General features: G+C 39.8%; 1 protein-coding gene across 5 annotated transcripts in view; it reads right to left on the bottom strand.

Moving 5' to 3' along the window:
• The window catches only part of LOC117602706 (uncharacterized), a 115,280-nt gene that overhangs the window by 58,789 nt on the left and 37,112 nt on the right, over positions 1-19,379 (bottom strand). The gene's annotated exons all lie outside the window — the stretch shown is intronic.

Here is a 19,379-nt window from a genome sequence, read left to right as displayed (position 1 = left end):
TTTTCTTATCAAGATTCCCCTCTCCGCGTTGCATCTTCCATGCTGATGGTTAAAATTCATGGAATGAATCGTATAACTTTCTTTATCTCTCCGAGGGTAAAATAATTAAAAATAAACGAATTTATAATACCGGAGGGATAATGAGAATGTAGGAAAGAGCAATTAACGTTGGAACTTGATGAAGGAAAAATTTTAACAAAGATTATCGTCGAGCTAAAGTCGAAGTACCGTGAGTCCTTCCGGACGGATTCTTAGTACATATAAAGGATCATCGAAGGAAAATGCAGATTACTATGTACCAAGTAGAAAATTCAATTTAAATAATGGCTCTCGATCCATCTCCTCCCCCAAGACACAGCAGATTTTTATTAAATTCTCCTATCGACGTTACGGTAGGAAAATAGACGAGCGTAGCCGGAAAACAAGAGGGAAATAATTCGAGCGTGCGTGCAATTTTCACTCGCGTAATGCGTCAGCGATAAATAATCGGCAATCCCGGTGTACTATGGGCTGCATCCGACTAGCAGGTTCGCGTCTGCACTCGGTAAATCCGGCTACACGGTCCACGATCCAATTTTCCCCATTTCCCCGTCCGTCGACCACCATACCCCCAGTTTCACCCCTGCTTGCCACGAATTTTCAGCATCGAATCCGACGAAGAAACACGAGGGTGGTTTCAATGGAGGATTTCAGAGCCACGGGGACACGGATCCAGAAGGAAGCAGGGAATTTATCTGGACTACGCCTTCTTTGGGGATGGACCAAACTAGAGCGCGAACCGTTTTCATTAGAATTAGAGGAACATTGCCAATGGGAAAACGATAGCTTCTCCGGCTTTGTTCTTTCATCGAAGCGTTTCCAATTTCGTAGAAAATGATTAAAATCACCACGCTATTCACGGAGGATTCCATTCGTTTACTTGAACAATAGTTTTTTTTTCCAATCGTTCATGAACAATACGTGTATCCAATTAGGGAGTCGTCCCGTGGTAGCAGGCGCGTGGACCATCGCAAGCGACTAACGAAAATCCTGCCTAGCAGCAGGCGGCTGCAATTGACAGAATGGTTCCCGTGTATCCTGATGGACGGTGATTAACGAGCCGTCCGTTTTCCAAATGAACATGCACGACCGGTAACTGTTACCTTCCGGTTCGTGCAAGCTCGATTATTTGCCTGCCTCGAGACACGCGTGTTTATAGACCATGTACGTTTTCTCTTTGATCGGGTAAACGAGCAGACGACAAGAAACGGTAATCGTTCGAAGCACACGAGATCAGAGTAGATGAGGCAGTTTTTCTTTCAGGTAGTTTCTACCGGCTTCGAATATTATCGTTTAGCCGTGAGAAGCATTAAAGTTCGCTTTGATAATATTTTGATGACTGCTTTATAGCATCGAAAACTTTCGTAATAATCCTAATTACTTCAAAGTAATAATTTGGGAAAATTATACCGCGCTCTTCTCTTAATAACGCAACAACTTATGCAGAATATCGTGGAATGGCGGGAATTACGGCAGTTATCGTAACTTTTAATCCCACTGTAGCAATCAAAGTCCGACGCCGCGAATCGATCACGTATAGTAATCTTCGTTCGAGTTTACTAACGTCTTAACTACTTGCTGCCGGGGAACGGAGTCGAATCGCGCGAAACTACTTTGATCTACTTACGTCTCGAGCCCAGATGGGTATCTGTGCAGTTGAGCGATTATGTGCTGAGAAAGGGGGAGCGAAACAGGGTAAGCGAACGCACCGTAGATCGTTAGGGTTGTAATTGGTTCGCAGAAAATTAGTAATCATTAGCGACTAATTGTACCGGCGGGATTACGAATTAGCATGTAATATCTGATTAATTATCGCTATGATGCCCTTCGGACTTTGTTGGACGTTCTGCTTTTGTTGTCGTCTCTCTGTTAACGTCTTTCCCTGCTCGATGCAATTAATTTAATAATGAACATTTTAATGAAACTTGCTCCAAGTTATATAAAGGGTCTTTAATGAATTGCTACCAGTATCCTAAATTCTAAGAATTTAAAAAACTCTATCTTCTTTTTTTCTCTTCTTAAGAGTTCATTTTGCACGAGTATCCTATTTTATTGTTTCGAAGAGAGAGAGCGAGGAAAAGGATGAACAGGTCGTAATGAGAACAACGATCTCACGGTTTGAACAGGATGGATGCTTAGCTCGCCTGGTAATCTCGAGAAGCGACGTTCACCCTGGAAACGCGTTGAATAATGGTGGCCACACGGACGGAGTTAGATTAGACGGAATATAAACCGAACGAGGCTCCATCTCCTTAGTGGATCATTTGTCCAAACTAGAAACTACGAAATTCCAGCATACAGACACTATTTCTCCTTCTCTCTATTACTACACCCCTACCCATTCGTCGTTAATTTTAATCGCTCGCACCCCGTCGAGTAAGCCGGTAACCCGTTTACGGTGCTCGAAAATGAAATGTCGCGAGGAGATGAGGAATCTCGATCCTGTTCTTCGCGATTTCCCCTCCTTGATTAACACCGATTTTTATCACAATAAAATTTTCATTTAAAATACTCTGATATAGTTTAAATGAAATCCATGAAATGAGTGGTAATTTGAAAGCAACGAGATTGCCCCCTTTTTAATATCATAACTTATTTTATTCGCTCGTCGTTGAATAGATCTTCCGCAAGGCTTTATACAAATGCATCTATATAAAGAAATTGGCTGGCGGCGTTCGACGTTCGCTTCATTAAATTACGTTATATTGCGAATTCCAGAGGATGCCAGAAACTCGGTACAAAGGGAGATCCCTTGGAAGGCCAAGAGGCGAAACGTTTGTCTCTTGCTGCCAGTACCCGTCTCTTTTTCACCTATCGATCCTAATCGAGCAATCGTCTAACGCGAACGGCAACCGGCATTCGTCGCTGTGTTCCAAAGGAAAATTACTTTAGAGAGGCACGGAAAAGCCGAGTAGATCTTGGAGCGTTTAATTTGCTTTCCACGCTATCACCCGGATCCGTAATAAAGCTTTTCGTCTCGCTGAGAGAAGATGTTCTACGCGACACGATATTGTCCCCGTGGCGTCGTTTAATTTGCAACTAGATTCGTTTTAACCTGCCTCCGAGTAAATAGGCCGAACGAGTGAAATCACGACCCGGTCGTTTATCGAAAATAAGACCGAATTGTTCTTGCCTCTGCAATTTGTATACAAGTTGCCAGTGCAATTTTCTTGTGCGCAATAAACGTCAATGAAAATTCTAACGAGGGATAGTAAAAAAATATCTTGAAAAATATTAATAAGCATAAGTGGGAATTGAAACGAGGACGAAACGAACGTTCGTAGGTTGCGAATTCGACGAGGTGACAAATTCTTCGCCGACCACGACGTTATTGAAGGTCGGTCGCTGGGAATGGGATGGCCGGTAATTAACGGTGTTGCAAAGCAATCGACTAAAGCGAGAGTCGCCGGATGTGCATTTGCTAAATGCATTCTGCACCCGATCTCATCCATTTCCCAGAACCTCGGAAGCGGCGTATAATCTAAAACTATGTACAGGGAAACAGTTCGCCTACTCCTAAAGCAGATTCCTCCGGTTACGACCGTCGATAGTGCCGGCCAAGGCATTTTCGGTTAACTCTACAATTACACAACTATGCCAACAGCGGTAAATTTTAAAGAAAAGAAAAAATAATTTGGGTCATAGTTAATCGTAGAACTTTAGTAGACGTAAAAAGAGACGTTTCAATATTTGCTTGAACCGAGTGTTAAACTACACCGAGCGACGGGAATCAATGACAAAGAATCAATCAACGGTGTTATCGCAAGCGAAAAACAGGGAAGGGTGACCGATTGGGACAGTGATAATTAACGAGGAAACACGAGACACAAAGGACTAGCTGCGGCTTGGACAGTGGATTTAATTAACGCATTCGATACACCCGATCGTACATGGCTCTGCAAATATTCCCGAACAGGTACGAGTTCCAGTGACAAAGGGTACAAAGTGACGGCAAGAAAATGGTGCCGAGCAAATTAAGGGACGTCGGGGTATTGGCTTGTTACGGATTAAATCACAGCAATTTATCTGGCAAACTTTCGACGGCTACAAATTTGTTCAGCGTAATATTCTATTAGCGAATTAATGCATAATGAATTTGAAGTCACCGAGAATGGAGGAGAAATTCAGTGAGAAGAGTTGAAGCTTTGAACGAGCTAAATTTCTAAAGCTCGCTAAGACTATGGTATTAACAAAATACAAATCAGAATCTAGCCTTATCTTCGAGTAAACTAAATTTGTAGTTATTGCCAGCTATCCGAGAGGAGTCCTGGATTGTTCTGCACCGGGTCGCGTGGATTATTCCTCGCGCGAGTTTCAGCCTTCCTAGCATCAATTTAATTTACTTTACGATCTAATAAGCGTACAAGTAGCAGCGCTTACGCGTACTAAACGTGTCGCTGTAACCTTTACGTATGTACGCGTTCAGTCCTTGTTTTATGAGAAAAGCAGACTAGATCGTTCTGTTTGTTTCGGCAAAGTTGGCCGGGTAAACATTCGAAGAATCGAACAGCGAACGGGTTGATTTCGAAAAGTTTGAAATTGTGCTGGGAAAGTTTCATCGACGATCCTGAAAAAATAAGAACGGGACCTCCTTCGTTCTCGTTAGAAAGCGTCTGTGTTTACTTAGCCGTATAACTTTTCTAACATGCGTTGCGTAAATAATGAACAATTTGGCTCATGAAATAACAAAGTTTTGCGACTGGTGTTTCGTGAAACACGTATCGTTCTCTGGTGACGAGACACCGTTTCAGGAACGTCAGCACGCGTCGGGATTTTTCGCGAATCGCAAACTTGATTACGAGTTGGATCGCTTTGACGGGCAACTCCGGCGGGAGTCCTATTAGCAGAAACGTCGAAATTCCATTGAAAACTTTGCTCGACCAAACTCGTTGGACTGGGACTAGACCCTTTGGACCAGAAGGGAAGACAGGAGGATGAGTATCGAAACTCTCGAGTACACCGGGCACTGGGTGTTCCATTTCAGACAAATAATGACATTTCAACATTAATTTTTCTAAAAAATTAAACTGTACAGTATCATTTAACGCTACAACTACCAAAGGGGTCAAAATGACTGCTTTCCAGTTTCTTATTTTATATTATTATATAAATTTTATCAAGGTATTTTTCCTGAAATGTATGTTGGCTATTGTCGAGATAAAGAATGGATATATATATTAATTATATTTAATTTCCTGTGTACATCAAACGTCGGTAGTTCTAGTGTTAAAAAAAGAAGAGAAAGTATCGAATTTCAAAGATATTTTCAACAAATCAATTTAAAATGAAACACCCCGTGGCACACGCAAGTTCCGCATCGTTGGAAACCGTTCTGCCAGCGGCGTATGCCACGGGACAATGATACGTTAATCCAGGTGGGTCGGTTGTGTAACGCGACTGGAGAAACGCGTAACGTTTCCTGGATTACTTCTCTTGGCACTTGTGCCACGTGAACTCGATCCGTTTGCACGCTGACGGTGCTCGAACAATTGGCAAATTTATACGCGCCTCCCCAACTGTACGCGTCGGTTATATCGGCTTTTTGCAATTCAAATGGTAATTCGATGCTTCGAATATCGGCCTCGTAACTACCTGGCCAGAGGAGATGGTTCTTTTCTCGCAGGGGCACGAACGATCGGTGATCGTTTAACCGCGTCGTTTCGGCGACGGACTTGTTTGACGAGTATCGCGAACGGTGAATATGCATAATCGATAAAACGAAAATTATCGTGTCATGCGAAAGAAAAAGCTCGATCGTCGTTTCCAACGAGTTACATCAAAGCAGAATCCGTGATAGAATCCGTACAATTTGAATTATTTATTTTTATCACCGCTGGGAACAGCGCTCGAGGATTGTCGCTACGTTCCATTCTGGACACGAAAAGCTGTTGCAGGTACTTTCGGCGAGGTCACAGAACGGGTCAATCGCGGCTTAGTTATAATCCGTGGGGCTGTTCGTTCTTGTTCTATAAACTGGCCTCAGCCGATGCACCGAGAGGAGGATGCAGTTGGTCGGGGAACGAGGGGGAGGATAACTGTTGCTTTAGCATTTTCGCCACCGTAGGATATCTCGTAAATTCAGCAACAGCACGCTCCTTCGCGATAACATCGAGAACCCATTCCATTATCCGGCAGGAAACGCTTCTTCCTTCTCTGGCTTCCGTACTCCTTTCGACTCGTGCGAAACAAGATTATATTGAGAGAGATGTACGTACGCTTCTTTTTGCTCTACGGCCTCTTCGTGCCTGATTTATCGCCGCCTGTTGCAAAAGTAACGAGAACGTTTTTCGAACGAGATAGATAAAGATATGTTTAGATCGGAGATACTAATGGCTATTCGGTATCTTCGGATACGAATTCTTGGAAAACCGGATCTTGTACGCAGCGACGAGGTTAAGGATCCGGAAAATGTCTAATTATCCTGGTCAGAGGGAGTTTAATATCGACAGCAGACGTTATACTCACGCGCAATTAAGCAGCGGAGAAGTTACGATTTAGCCGAGCTGCACCGAGGGTAATAACTTGGTCGCTCAAACGAACCGATGGTAACGTTTAAAAAGCACCTTAAAGCAAAGGGAAGTTCACTCGCCACGAGGGGAGACAAAGGGGCGCACGCGACGAAAGCTCCGGCAAGAAGCTATATTTCATTTATGGTTTTCAGGTCGCGTTGTAAATTTCTTAGTAACGAAGTTGCTCTTCTTTAAAAATGTCTCACTGCGCCACTGTGCTTAATTCTAGTCGGATTTTTACGATCCTTTTATTACAACGCAACAAACCGGAATAAACTTTATCCTGGAAGTTGTTCCAGGCAACGAAACGAGTGAAAATTATGTCAGAAAGTGTCCCTGTTAACTGCGACCCGATACGAAGTCGCAAACTGGGTTCCTTGGCCCCCGGGGCAAGGGAGGAGAAACTTGGAAAAAGGGAGAAAAATTCAGCACGGTGGAAGTTGAAAATCTTTTTCCATGGAAGTTTCTCAGGTGAAGTTTCTCTTTTTCGTTAATCGCCGTCCACGCGATCGTTTCGGCGACGATTGCCCTGAAAATCGTCTTTCCAGGCAGAAAACTTCCATCGCCCGTTTAATCTCGGCTCTTAATTGAATTTCCTGGCCAGAGTTGGCCCCTCGCGGGACCGTTTAATACTTATGGCGTGTTTTTTTTTCCTCTCCTTCGTTCGACGGAAGAAGGGGTTACGAGGTGCTACGAAAATGGGAATAGGGAATGGAGAAATCGAAATCGGCCGGGGTGGTTCATTCACGCGAGAAAAAAGCAACTTCCACACTTCCGTTGCAGTTCGTCTAATAACAATTTCTTTTCTTCGCGGCAATGACCACCCTTTAACGATGGACCCATTTCATAAATTCTCGGGCAAACTTCTCGGCGCCTGCGAGTCGATGAGATTGAACTTCGATAAGTATCTCAAATGGCTACGTTCAACTGCACTTTAATCCTCTGTGTTTTTCATCGATGCAGCGAAAGAATGAACAGACCTTGGAAAATGCTAACCCTTATTCATTCGCGTTCGCGGAAGATTATATACGAGTTTGAAATTAAAATTTAACATTCGGTCACTCGAGAGATAAACGTTAACCGAGTTGCCCGATAAACCAAGAATATTCCATTTCCTATAAAATTATAATGATAAATCAACATGAGAGAAAATACGAAGGTCCAAAAAAACTGACCACCCGAGAAATGATGAAAAATTTTCATTTGCATAGAACAATAGAAGGCGAAATCAAATTTTAATTATGAATAATATTTCAAAATGAAACATCATCCCCTTGCAGAATGAAAATCGTTCAAATTCAATTGAAAACTAAATCGGTAACTCAGCGGGGTAAACGATTGCTCGCTGGTTCAAATTAAGTGTCGCATATAAAAAAGGCCAGAAATATCGTAATAGAGTTTGCGGAACGAGTCCCCTGATGGCAGACTGTGCCTTTCAATGGGCTTGTTTCACGATTGACAAGCGATAATCGTGTTTCGCGCGTGCTCGGTTACGCGAAATGCTCAATCTACCGATTTCGGGCTTGAAAAGGGCCGAGTTAGGGGGACACGCGAGCCACAGGGAGCCGGTTGTGAATTAACCAATTTCCCTGAAATGGCGTACTTTCGCAGGAAACGCGGACTATTAGTCGCGATACCGTTTGATCAATGCACCGTGAACCCGAGACGATAATTATCCAGACTGATATCTATCGAAGCGTGGACGGTGTGTTTGATCGAGCAACTAAAGATGAAGGGTACGCGCATCGAAGATGAACGTGACGTGTAATATAGATTCCTTTCGTCTCCCGCAGAGATCTTAAGTTAAATAACTTGTCCTATGTATAGCTTCAAAATACGGACATAATTCTGGACACTTTGAGTAAAAATATTATTTATTTCATATTTGTGCAGAAAATGTACATTCTGCTATGCTAAATCGATACCGTAATATTTTTATTATAATCTATAATGTTTATACTTAATATTTTCCCATGATTTGGTTTGTAAATGTTTTAAAATTTTAATTAAAAAAATGTAAACTGTGTTGTTATTTTTGTTTCTCCGCCTGGCAACACGAAACGTCGCACGATGTGAAATAGCCAATCACAGGATGAAAGGATATCCAACGAAATATTAATTTTTTTCTACCTCATTTGATGTGCTAAAATTGTAATTTTTATTCGGTCTTTTTACTGATTTTTTTATTTAAGCGACGCTTTAAAATTAGGAAACAATGATTATAATTAAATAATTTGAATAAACGCGAAATATAAGTAAAGATTTAAAAGTGTCCAAAATTAATTCCATTAATGTATGTACACGTGATATTAAATACAGCTTGCGATTCAATCAGCGCTACGAATAATCGTTGGAATCGTTCGGTAAAAATCAATCTGTCGAACAGGGATGTTCCGTGACGCAACGACGCTGGGAGGAATCGAAACATCGAAGGGTAACGGAAAGGGGATAGGGACGGTGGACATGCGGAGGGTGCGCGGCGTATTGTGTTCCGAAAACGAGATTTTAACAGGTTCGCGTAGCAGTAATTTCCGCGGGTTATTGTGAAAACCGGCGTGCCATGGCGATTCGTGGAGGCCCGGTCGATCGAACGAGTTTTCAACTGACCCTTCTTCCGTGTCATGTTTTCCCCTCGTTGGAAGTTTACGTTTTCATTCGGTCGCGTAAATAACAACGGTGATCCGTCCGAGCAACGTGTAACCATCATTTTCGGACTCATTAACGCGTTTTCAATTCGACGGAGAGTAGAGCCGCGTGTAACCGTATTTCTTTCGGAGACAGTTCATTTTTTTCGCGAGGGTACTTTGTCATTGGGGGAGGGGTGAGCACCTAAGGCTGACCGGGTCCATCAATCAGCGCCACGCGAAATGGATTCCCGGTTGCTGGGAATATATCGCGTGACCGTAAACATCGTCGAACAGGAGTAATCGAATTAAGCGAACGGGAAATACGTTCCTAGTATTTACGAGGTAATATTGCCTCGTCGCGTCTGCATACGGATTTTCACGTTGGCCGTTCGCCTAATGGCGAGCCCCGTACCAGCCTCGACGGGCAAGCTTGCAATACGTTGGCAATTTTCGACGGATATAGCTGAATGTTGTTAGCGTTTAAATTACGGAGGAAGGTGTAAAAAAAGAAGAAGAAAAAAAAAAAAGAATTTGCAAAGAGACTAGTTGAATACCCCGAAGAATAGGAAAACTGTAGAAAAGGCACGCAATCGGTTTCACAGGTCAACGGGCCGGGTCTCTTCAGGAGATTTTAATGGAATCGTTAATTCAATCGTCCCCGGAGAGCTTTGGTCAATATTTACCGACGTCGACCAGGTAATACCCCTTTCTTCGTTCACGTCGCTGTCCTTTCCCATCCTTTACCACCCTTGATCTCTCGCTTTTCCTGCTGACACACCTAAGCAAACTCCGGCGACAAATTCGTTCCTTATTTGTTCGAGACTCACGGAAATTTCCTTCGATAATAAATTTCAAAAGCGTCCATCGATCAAAATCGACGGAGATTTTCAACACCTTCGGGTTAGTCCCGACGAATGAATTGGCAATTTGATCGAATCCCTTGTCGATCGTTTATATTCGGTTTACAGAGTGCTTTCGCTCGGCGTAAAAATAGAAGGTAAAGGGTGTACAGGAAGTAGAAGGACTGCTGTCCCTCGAGAGCACTCCGACTTCCGTTTCTTTCGCAAGTTCGCCGTCTGTTTCACCGATGCTGCTCGTTCCGACGTTATTTCCACCGCGATAACGCCGAGCGTCTTTCCTGTATTTTGTGAAACATTTGTTTTCAGCCTTGCAAATAAAACGAGGAAATATTTTATGCGTGGAATGTGTTCCGGCCAAGTGTTCTTTGTAAAATAATGGCTGGAACAATCACAGTTGCAGATGCTGTCTCTGGTCCCAAATGACTTCATTCTTTGCGGCGGAATGGTAAACAGTCACCACAGTTTCAACTTTTATCATTTTATTATTTTAATGCTGCACACCAACGGGCATGGTGCTGCGTGGAAAATGTCTACCCTCGGAATGACGGATTACTACGTTTAGCAAGCTAGGTAACGACCTCTTTCGCGATTCACAAAGAGGGACAGAGAGGACGTTCTTTGAAAGTAGAAAAAAATAGCGTAGAAAGTTTAATTACAACGTTGGGTTTAATCAAAATAAATACTACGCGACTCTGTGTACATATTTTCTTGCTTATCCGAGCTTTTATAATTTCCATAAATTTCGTTCTTTCGTTCGATGTTTACCGATAAACCTGCCAACGCGCATTTCCGACGAAAAATAAACGTATCGTCGCGTCGGGCGATAAAAGAATCGCCCGGTTAAAAATGAAAATTCACGTTCGCGCGTTCGTATTATTTTCCCAACTTTAAACGTTAGTTCTGTAAATTTGTATTCTACTTCTGTTGTATTTTCAACCGGAATGCTTGTTGTAATTGCGAGTGACAAGTGATTCAAAGCGTAAAACAAATTTTCCAGTTTTTTCTCGCTGTAATTACAATATTCTGTGACACAAAAAATGGTTTCGTCATTTCCCGCATGTCTGTGAAGTTGGCATATCATTTTCCAGCAGATCAAAAATTAAAGGGAGTTCTTTTCGCATGCAGTCGAGTTCTATAGTTCCTGATAGTTTTTAGTGATAGTTCTGCTGATTTTATCCAAAAAAACATCGATCGAAAAAATGATCTGCTAACTTCCCGTAGCAGATCATTTTCCGACAGATCACAAATTAAAGGGAGTTCTTTTCGCATGCAGTCGAGTTCTATAGTTCCTGATAGTTTTTAATGATAGTTCTGCTGATTTTATCCAAAAAAACATCGATCGAAAAAACGATCTGCTAACTGCCCGTAGCAGATCATTTTCCGGCAGATCACAAATTAAAGGGAGTTCTTTTTGCATGCAATCGAGTTCTGTAATTCCTGATAGAATTACTGCGTATAGATATTGCTAGCTATACGAATTGGCGAGAAATATATAAAAATTGAACTTTGAACAAAATTAAGTATAGTAAAATAAAATAAACTAAACTAATATACATCATCTCTTTATTATCCTAAGCAGATGGAATAAAATAACATAAAATAAACTTGGGTAGGTTTACTTGTAACAAGCGGTACAGTTAAATAGAGAGATAGAAATGAAAAGAAATATAGTAATGACTGAATACAAAGATACAAAATATATTTTCTCTAATATGAGTTGAAACGAATACATATTGAACTAAAAAGACTTTTTCTTATACATACTTATCCTAGATAGAATAAAACTAAACAATAAAAAATGAAAAGCTTTCTCTTATATATATTAAATCATAAACTAAAACCCAAAGGCCAGAAACTAAAAACTAAAACTCTAAACTAGGTATTTTCTCTTCCCTGCGCTAGACTAATATAAAAGAAAACTTTTTAAGAAGGTTTGTTCGGCACCAACGTTAATAGAAAACAAACATAAAAAATATAAAAACAAATATAAATGGAAAAAGAAACGAATATAAAAAATATATGAAAAGAAGCATTATAATAGAAATGATTACTAATATTAAAGTTAAAGTTATATCATAAACTCGTTATTGTTGAATATCGCATATTGCATATGTGATTACATGTGGATGTATAATCGTATTGATATTAATTGTTCCCCTTTTTTTAATTAAGTCGTCATATTTGTACCAATATTCACCTGCTAATGTATACGCAACATAGTGCTTTTTCTCCTTACTATAATCGACTATACCGATTAGTATATACATTTTCTCACCGATCGTCACGATTTTTTTAAGTGAATTCAGTTTGTGAGTAATGAATTTATCTTTGTTCGGATAATTACTGTCACTCACAACAGAAGTGTCGATTATCAGGTGCGGCCCATATTCTGTCAAAATCGCTGTTTTCTTTTTACAGTTAAAACAAGTCTTTTCAATTATTATACAATCATCGATTGCTTCTTGTATTAGATGTAGACCACCGCAAAGAATCATATCAATGTTCACGTCTAATAATTGAAATTTTTTGTCATTAACATATCCGCAGGAACATTGAATCTTATAAGAATGACTTGGTTCTTTTTCAAAAAGAAACTGAGCTAAATGAGCAGCATTGCATTCAGCAACAAGGCGTTTTATATTTCTCGTGTAGGTCGTGAGAGTGTTTTGAAAAATTGGAGTCATTGATAATATCTTAGCTCTTTGAACATAATTGTCTTTTGTTATTTTTTTTGTATTGCCGACATTCTGAGCAAGATTTATAATTGGACAATCGGATGACTCTATATTTCCGCGATAGGTCTTATTTGCTAAAAGCCCACTGACAACGACCTGAAAAATCGAATCAAAAGCACACGTTTGCATTACATTTAAACTGTAGTCATTTACACGCACCGGTCCCGAAATGTTTCCGTTTAAAAGAACTGGGATTTGACCTATTTTGGAATCTTTAATATAGTCCCACTCGGGGCAATCATCTAAACACGTCGGTTTGGCACGTTTTCGTTTCGGTAGATCATCGCTTTGATTCTTAGGTTTTTTGTTTTTATTTAAACCTCTCCATTCTTCTTGAACATTCCATTCATTGTCAGCTGGAATATTTTCGTCTGTTGTAAATAGCTTTTCTTTATAAGGTATATCATTTATTACTTTCGATGAATCGAAAATATAATTATTATCGTTTATAGTAGAGTTTTGAGCATCGTCGAAACAGCTCTGTAAGGTGTACCATTGGAATCCTTTGACTTTCTCTTCTGTTATTGGCGATACGAATTTTGCTGAAGTCTCCTCTGATATTAAATTACTTGACTTATCTTTCGTATTATTATTTGGAGTACTACATACATTTTTTGGAGATACACCAAACGAGATCTCAACATTTTTAGTAGCGTGCTGAAAGTCGTTTACCTCTTGCAACTTTGTAGCTTCAGAATCACGTTCTGCTTTTGGGAATTTATAAACATCGGTGTTATTTTGCTCTTCCGATTTTTCATTTGGCAGAGCGTCCGATTCTTTGCAGCGTTCCTTTAATTTATCATCAATACGCTGTAGATGTTGAAGCACGAATCTATCTATCCGCATCGGAATTTCACCTCTAAAATCACGATTTTTTAAATCAGAAAATTCTGACTCAACTGCAGCTGAGGTAGGGGTTGCCGAGCCTCTCCGGAAGATGGGCACCATAATGTTAGTCCATAGTGGTACATATGGAAGCAAGTATCTTTTTAGCTTTTTCGCGAAGTCTACATTATAGCATGCGTTTATCACATCACCGTTCGTCGACTGATCAGCAATATCTACTGCTGAGTTATATAAATGCTCACTCCACAATTTCCAGCCTATTTTCCCAACTTTATTTTCTTCAGGGTTCTCTTCTGCATCAAATTGTTTTTCTTCATCAGTTTCGGCATTAATCTCATCATCATCATCATCATCATTTTTCAATTGTACGCCTTTTATTTTATCGTTTAAAAATCTTAGTCGTTCAACAGATGGCAGAGGCTCGTTATTTACATTTGATCCTATACATTTGCTGAGGGAAACAACGATAATCGATTCTATAAAGTACGACAAATCTTCTAAATTTGAAATTTGAGTAGCTTTTCCAATGCATTTTTTATAAAATCGCCGTACTAAACACTTATCTTTTCCTTTTAGACTTGACCATTGCGTAATCATTGCCGAGAGGTGACATATGTCTAATCTCATAAAAGTAGATGGCAACGAAGTCGATTTGTTTACAATAGCATTATAACACTTTTGTAAGTAATCATTAAAGCTTGAGCATCTGCCAAATATTTCTGCAACTGCAATCAATAATGACCAACCAAAATCAGTAACGACGATAGGTGGGATTGGTGCGTTTGTAGCAAGAATTAAGCGCAAAAAATTAGCTACAATGAGAGATCGTTGATCAGCGGAAACCATCTGGAACGTGGGCATGCTACCTTCTTTTGTCACGAGTACACACTGATAAAGAAAAATGTGTGGCTCGTGTGATTTATCACGCTTCGCAATACCGCCTGTAGCATCAATAGCTAATATTGCGTTTGGATCTTTACGACACCGGGATATATATATCTGCAATTGTTCGGGTCGCCAATAAACGCAGTTAAATTTTAGCAATGCGACGTGATGTATGCATCCAACAAACATACCATATTCAGCACTTTTTAATAAATTTAATGCAGGATTTGCAAATTTTAAACCGTATTTGTCCAAAAGTCGCTGTTCTTTAGCTTTTCGGACAACTTCATTACTTGGCAAGACCGGTGGGTTTTTATCTCCAAATTTCTTTATACGTCCAGCTTCTTTTCGACGCCAAGTCACAGCATCTGCGCATCTATTAATAAGGAAGTCAGCAACTTGGAGACGACGTACGCCTCTCAACTGCCTTCGTTTTTTTCCAGAATGAGCTTTAGGTCTAATGCCATTAATGTGACATTTGAGAATAACATCGACGTTTTTTGCCGGTTCTTTTATCAAACTTCCGCAAATTTTCGCGCTACATTCGCAGCAAAATCCCTCAAATGTCAAAAAATATTTTGCAGTTGCACTTCGGTAGACGTTATTATTTTTAAAAACAAACACACAATCGAGATGGTGCTGTATCCAAATTGCTTCAGCAACTATGTCCGCCCACCCTTCTCGCAATTTCCAATACGTACGCTTACCATATATTTTCTTTTGGGGTCGGATGACGAGCCATTTTTCTTGTGATATTACAAGATTAATATTAATCGAGATAAGACTAGTTTGAGTATCTGTACTTTGATCTACATATTCTGTTGTATTAAAATCATTATTGCTTATAAAGTTAGTCGATTCTTGCATTCGAATATTAAATGTTTTTAAAATAAAATCTTTAAAACCCTGACGATTATTATTAACGATCGTATGAATATGTTTTGGCGTGATCCTCGATCCTTTATCTGCCATAAGTTCTGAAATTCTCTGATAAACTTCATCGGAAGGTGGAAGAACGTGCCCTTTTTTATCAATAGTACAATACTTAACATCCGACAAAAGTTGTTGTAAAATAATTTTATCATATGATAATTTCCTCATTTTTAAGAGGAATTTTTCTTTCTAAGAACAGTCTCATACGCTACGTGTATGTGCATAATCCCAGCGAGAAACAATCGCCGCGCGGTCTCCTGTCGCCAGCTAATGGTGGGGGATGCGCAGATCGGTCGAAAATTGGTAGAAATGAAGAGTAATTTGTTTAACAACTTTTCTAATTATTTTCATAATCAGAATTTTTGGAAAGGCATTATACACACCAAAAACTATACGCAAACTATTTCATAATAAACAGAACTATCGAAATACGACCAGCATATTATATCTATATTCAAAAATACGAGATTTCCGAGTAAAATAATTGTTTAAAAAATTTTCTAATTGTTCTTATCATCAGAACTCTTTGGAAATGTAATGTACGTCACCAGAACTACACGAGAACTCGATTACAATTAACAGAACTATCGAGAATCGACTAGCATATCACCTGTATATACGAAAATCTAAGTTTTTTGGGCAAAATAACTATCACCTCTGGTCTGCTGCTAATTTTTGGATAAAATCAGTAGAACTATCACTAAAAACTATCAGGAATTATAGAACTCGACTGCATGCAAAAAGAATTCCCTTTAATTTGTGATCTGCCGGAAAACGATCTGCTACGGGAAGTTAGTAAATCGATGTTTTTTTGGATAAAATGAACAGAACTATCATTAAAAACTATCAGGAATTACAGAACTCGACTGCATGCAAAAAGAACTCCCTTTAATTTGTGATCTGCCGGAAAATGATCTGCTACGGGCAGTTAGCAGATCATTTTTTCGATCGATGTTTTTTTGGATAAAATCAGCAGAACTATCACTAAAAACTATCAGGAACTATAGAACTCGACTGCATGCGAAAAGAACTCCCTTTAATTTGTGATCTGTCGGAAAATGATCTGCTACAGGAAGTTAGCATATCATTTTTTCGATCGATGTTTTTTTGGATAAAATCAGCAGAACTATCACTAAAAACTATTAGGAACTATAGAACTCGACTGCATGCGAAAAGAACTCTCTTTAATTTTTGATCTGCTGAAAAATGATATGCCAACTTCACAGACATATTTCCCGCTGTGTTTCGTTTATAAAAATATATCTATAAAAACGAAAGAGAATTCCTCAAACAGATGAAAGTCCTAAATCGAGAAAAATTTTGAAAATTGAATTCGTCTAATTATCAATCGTGTCCTATCAGGAGGTATCGATCTGTCTTCGAAGAAACAAAAAAGAATGAGAAAGGAAATCGACGAGATACCAAAGACGGACAGTTCAATTTGAAGTTGCTAAGAAAGTTTGCTTAGAGTCGCGCAACCGGCGAATCGAAGCGAGTGGAAAGTTCGAGAGGTCGAAAAAGTGGAGTTCATCGCGAGGGATCGATGTCGTGCGTCTACGAGCCGGCAGAAGACAATAGCGATGGGTAAACAATGAGCCATTTTCGAAGCTACTGCTCGATTTCAAAGTACCCTCCCCGTTCTGAACATTAAACAAAAGAGAAAAGTGTCTTTCTCTGATATTTCCAGTGGCACGTGATAAAAAATTAAACGATTTTTATCGAAATATTTTGTAGCAGATAAGCGGCAAACGAAACGTGTTAATGAAATTTCAGTAGGCACGTTAGCTTAGCCTTCGATTTTCCCATTTAGCCTTCCGAGTATAAGCCGAGATTCGGCTCCCACGAATTCCCCGACTCGTGGAATCCTCGTAATATCTGTCGATCGCTAAATTCCAATTACATTTTTGGGGAACCCAGTCGGGTCACCGAAGCAGCCGATCGCATGGGGGATCCAAAGGCATCCTTGATATTGAATCCTCCTGCTGCACGAATGAACAAGAATATTTCGTTGTTCGAACCGTTTCGATACTTTGAAATCATCCGATACGCTCTTCACGAAATCGGTAAATCGTTTAGGTATCCTGAGTAGCAAGAAATTTAGATTAACTGTAATGGGACAAGAAGAAAGTGGGTCCTTATCGAATTCTAGTACTCGGCTGACTTATTTCGTATTCTACCACTAGTTTCTCGTTATCCTTCTATCTTTATCTTCTAAAATATATGCCTAACAACGAGTTGGAATTGAACAATTTATTCGAAACGTGAGATGGAAATGATGCTCTAATCAAGATAAATCAAACCGTTTGAAACGAGATCGTTGACCGGATATTCATCTTCTCGAAGCTACGTGTTTCTCTTATCTGAAGAAATTTCCGACTTTGTTCGGTGAAGATTTAACAAGTTCTTGAGTTTCGATGACGCGAATCAGAGGATTTCATTATCATCTCTCTGTTTACTGTCTCTCTCTTTGTTAGTTAACAAATCTAAGATCCGAGCAAGCTACCCGACAACATATAATATAAGTAATTACGAAATCCTACATTTTGTAACGAGGATTTTCATTAATTTCGCGTAAACGTTTCGGGTAATCCTCGCTAAGCGGATCCCGGAAGAGCGGTCCATTTATCCGACACCAGCTTCTCTCGATCGATTATTCTCATTTTTTTTTTATTTCTTACTTCTCTGTTTATCGTGGAAACTTGCAGAATTCGACTACGAAAGCAGCATTTGTAAAATAACTCGACTTTCAAACCGCAGAATGTTTAAACGACTGCTTATTAAGGGTGTTGTTCGTGCGGCGGTAATTAAATATTGCTCGGACAAGCGACCCTCGGGGTAATTATTCGACAATTATAAATTTCTAGAGAAATTCATTCGCGAAGCCGATTTTTCTAGCGCAAACTGTCTTACGAGGTATTCCTCTCCTTGGCTAAATTAATTCTATCGGGAACATCTAATTATTAAAATTGCGAAAATCGAAGTATCTTCATAAATATTTGAAGAACCGATATCGTAACTAACTCATGGTTTGATTACGAATAAGTCGAGCACAGGATTTCACGCGGCGAACTTTTAATTAGTTCCGAGAACTTATGAATCGAAGAAGAAAATGAGAAATGCAATTGCATAATTATCGAATCGCGATTAACTCTGCAACGACTTACTGTTTCTCACTTACGATCGACGGATCCTTGATAAAAAGTAAGGGAAAATAGAATGTCACTGAATGTTCACTGGTCACACAGGAAGTTTATCATCATTATCGGCAACTGTCACGACTGATTATCATTCACGATCACGATTCGTTTGATTTTCCTCTCACGACACGACGCTTCGACGATCTCGATTCTCCGCTGGATACTGACGCGATTTTCCGTGCACGCGCGTCCTCGCTCGACCGTACGATCACTAATTAATCAAAGATCACCGACCGTTAATTGATTGATCCGTTCGACACGTGACACTTCTTTTTTTTTTCTCGCGATTATATCCAGTCTGCCTCCTTCAACGACGATTATCATCAGATAATTTTGTATACAAAATTGAATAATTTAATTTACGCAAAAGTTGATTAATTCATGTCAAACAATTATATACAAGGCTCCTGAGAGTTTTTCAAAGGAACATTTCTGAAAAGCCATTTCGCTTTACGAAAAATTTCTTTGAAGATAATCGAAACAATGAGCAGACAAAGAAAAGATCAATTCGATTGTTCACAGAGCAGGTAAATTGTTTAAAAGGGATCGCGAATCGAACGATCGTTGGCCGGTAAAATTTCATTTCGGTCCCGTTTCGCCCGAAGGGGTTGCACTTTGTTTTCAATTCGCCGGCTTTTCCGCGAGCCACGCGACCGTCAGAGTTAATTAACGTCGGTTCTTCTATTTAATTTTCGACGAGACACAGCTCTTTAAGAGGTTAACTTTCACCCTCGAAAGATTACGGGCT

The sequence above is a fragment of the Osmia lignaria genome, chromosome 12, assembly GCF_051020975.1.
Source record: "Osmia lignaria lignaria isolate PbOS001 chromosome 12, iyOsmLign1, whole genome shotgun sequence".
NCBI lineage: Eukaryota > Metazoa > Arthropoda > Insecta > Hymenoptera > Megachilidae > Osmia > Osmia lignaria.
The sequence above is the reverse complement of the archived record's forward strand: the minus strand, read 5'-3'. Positions and strand labels throughout refer to the sequence as shown.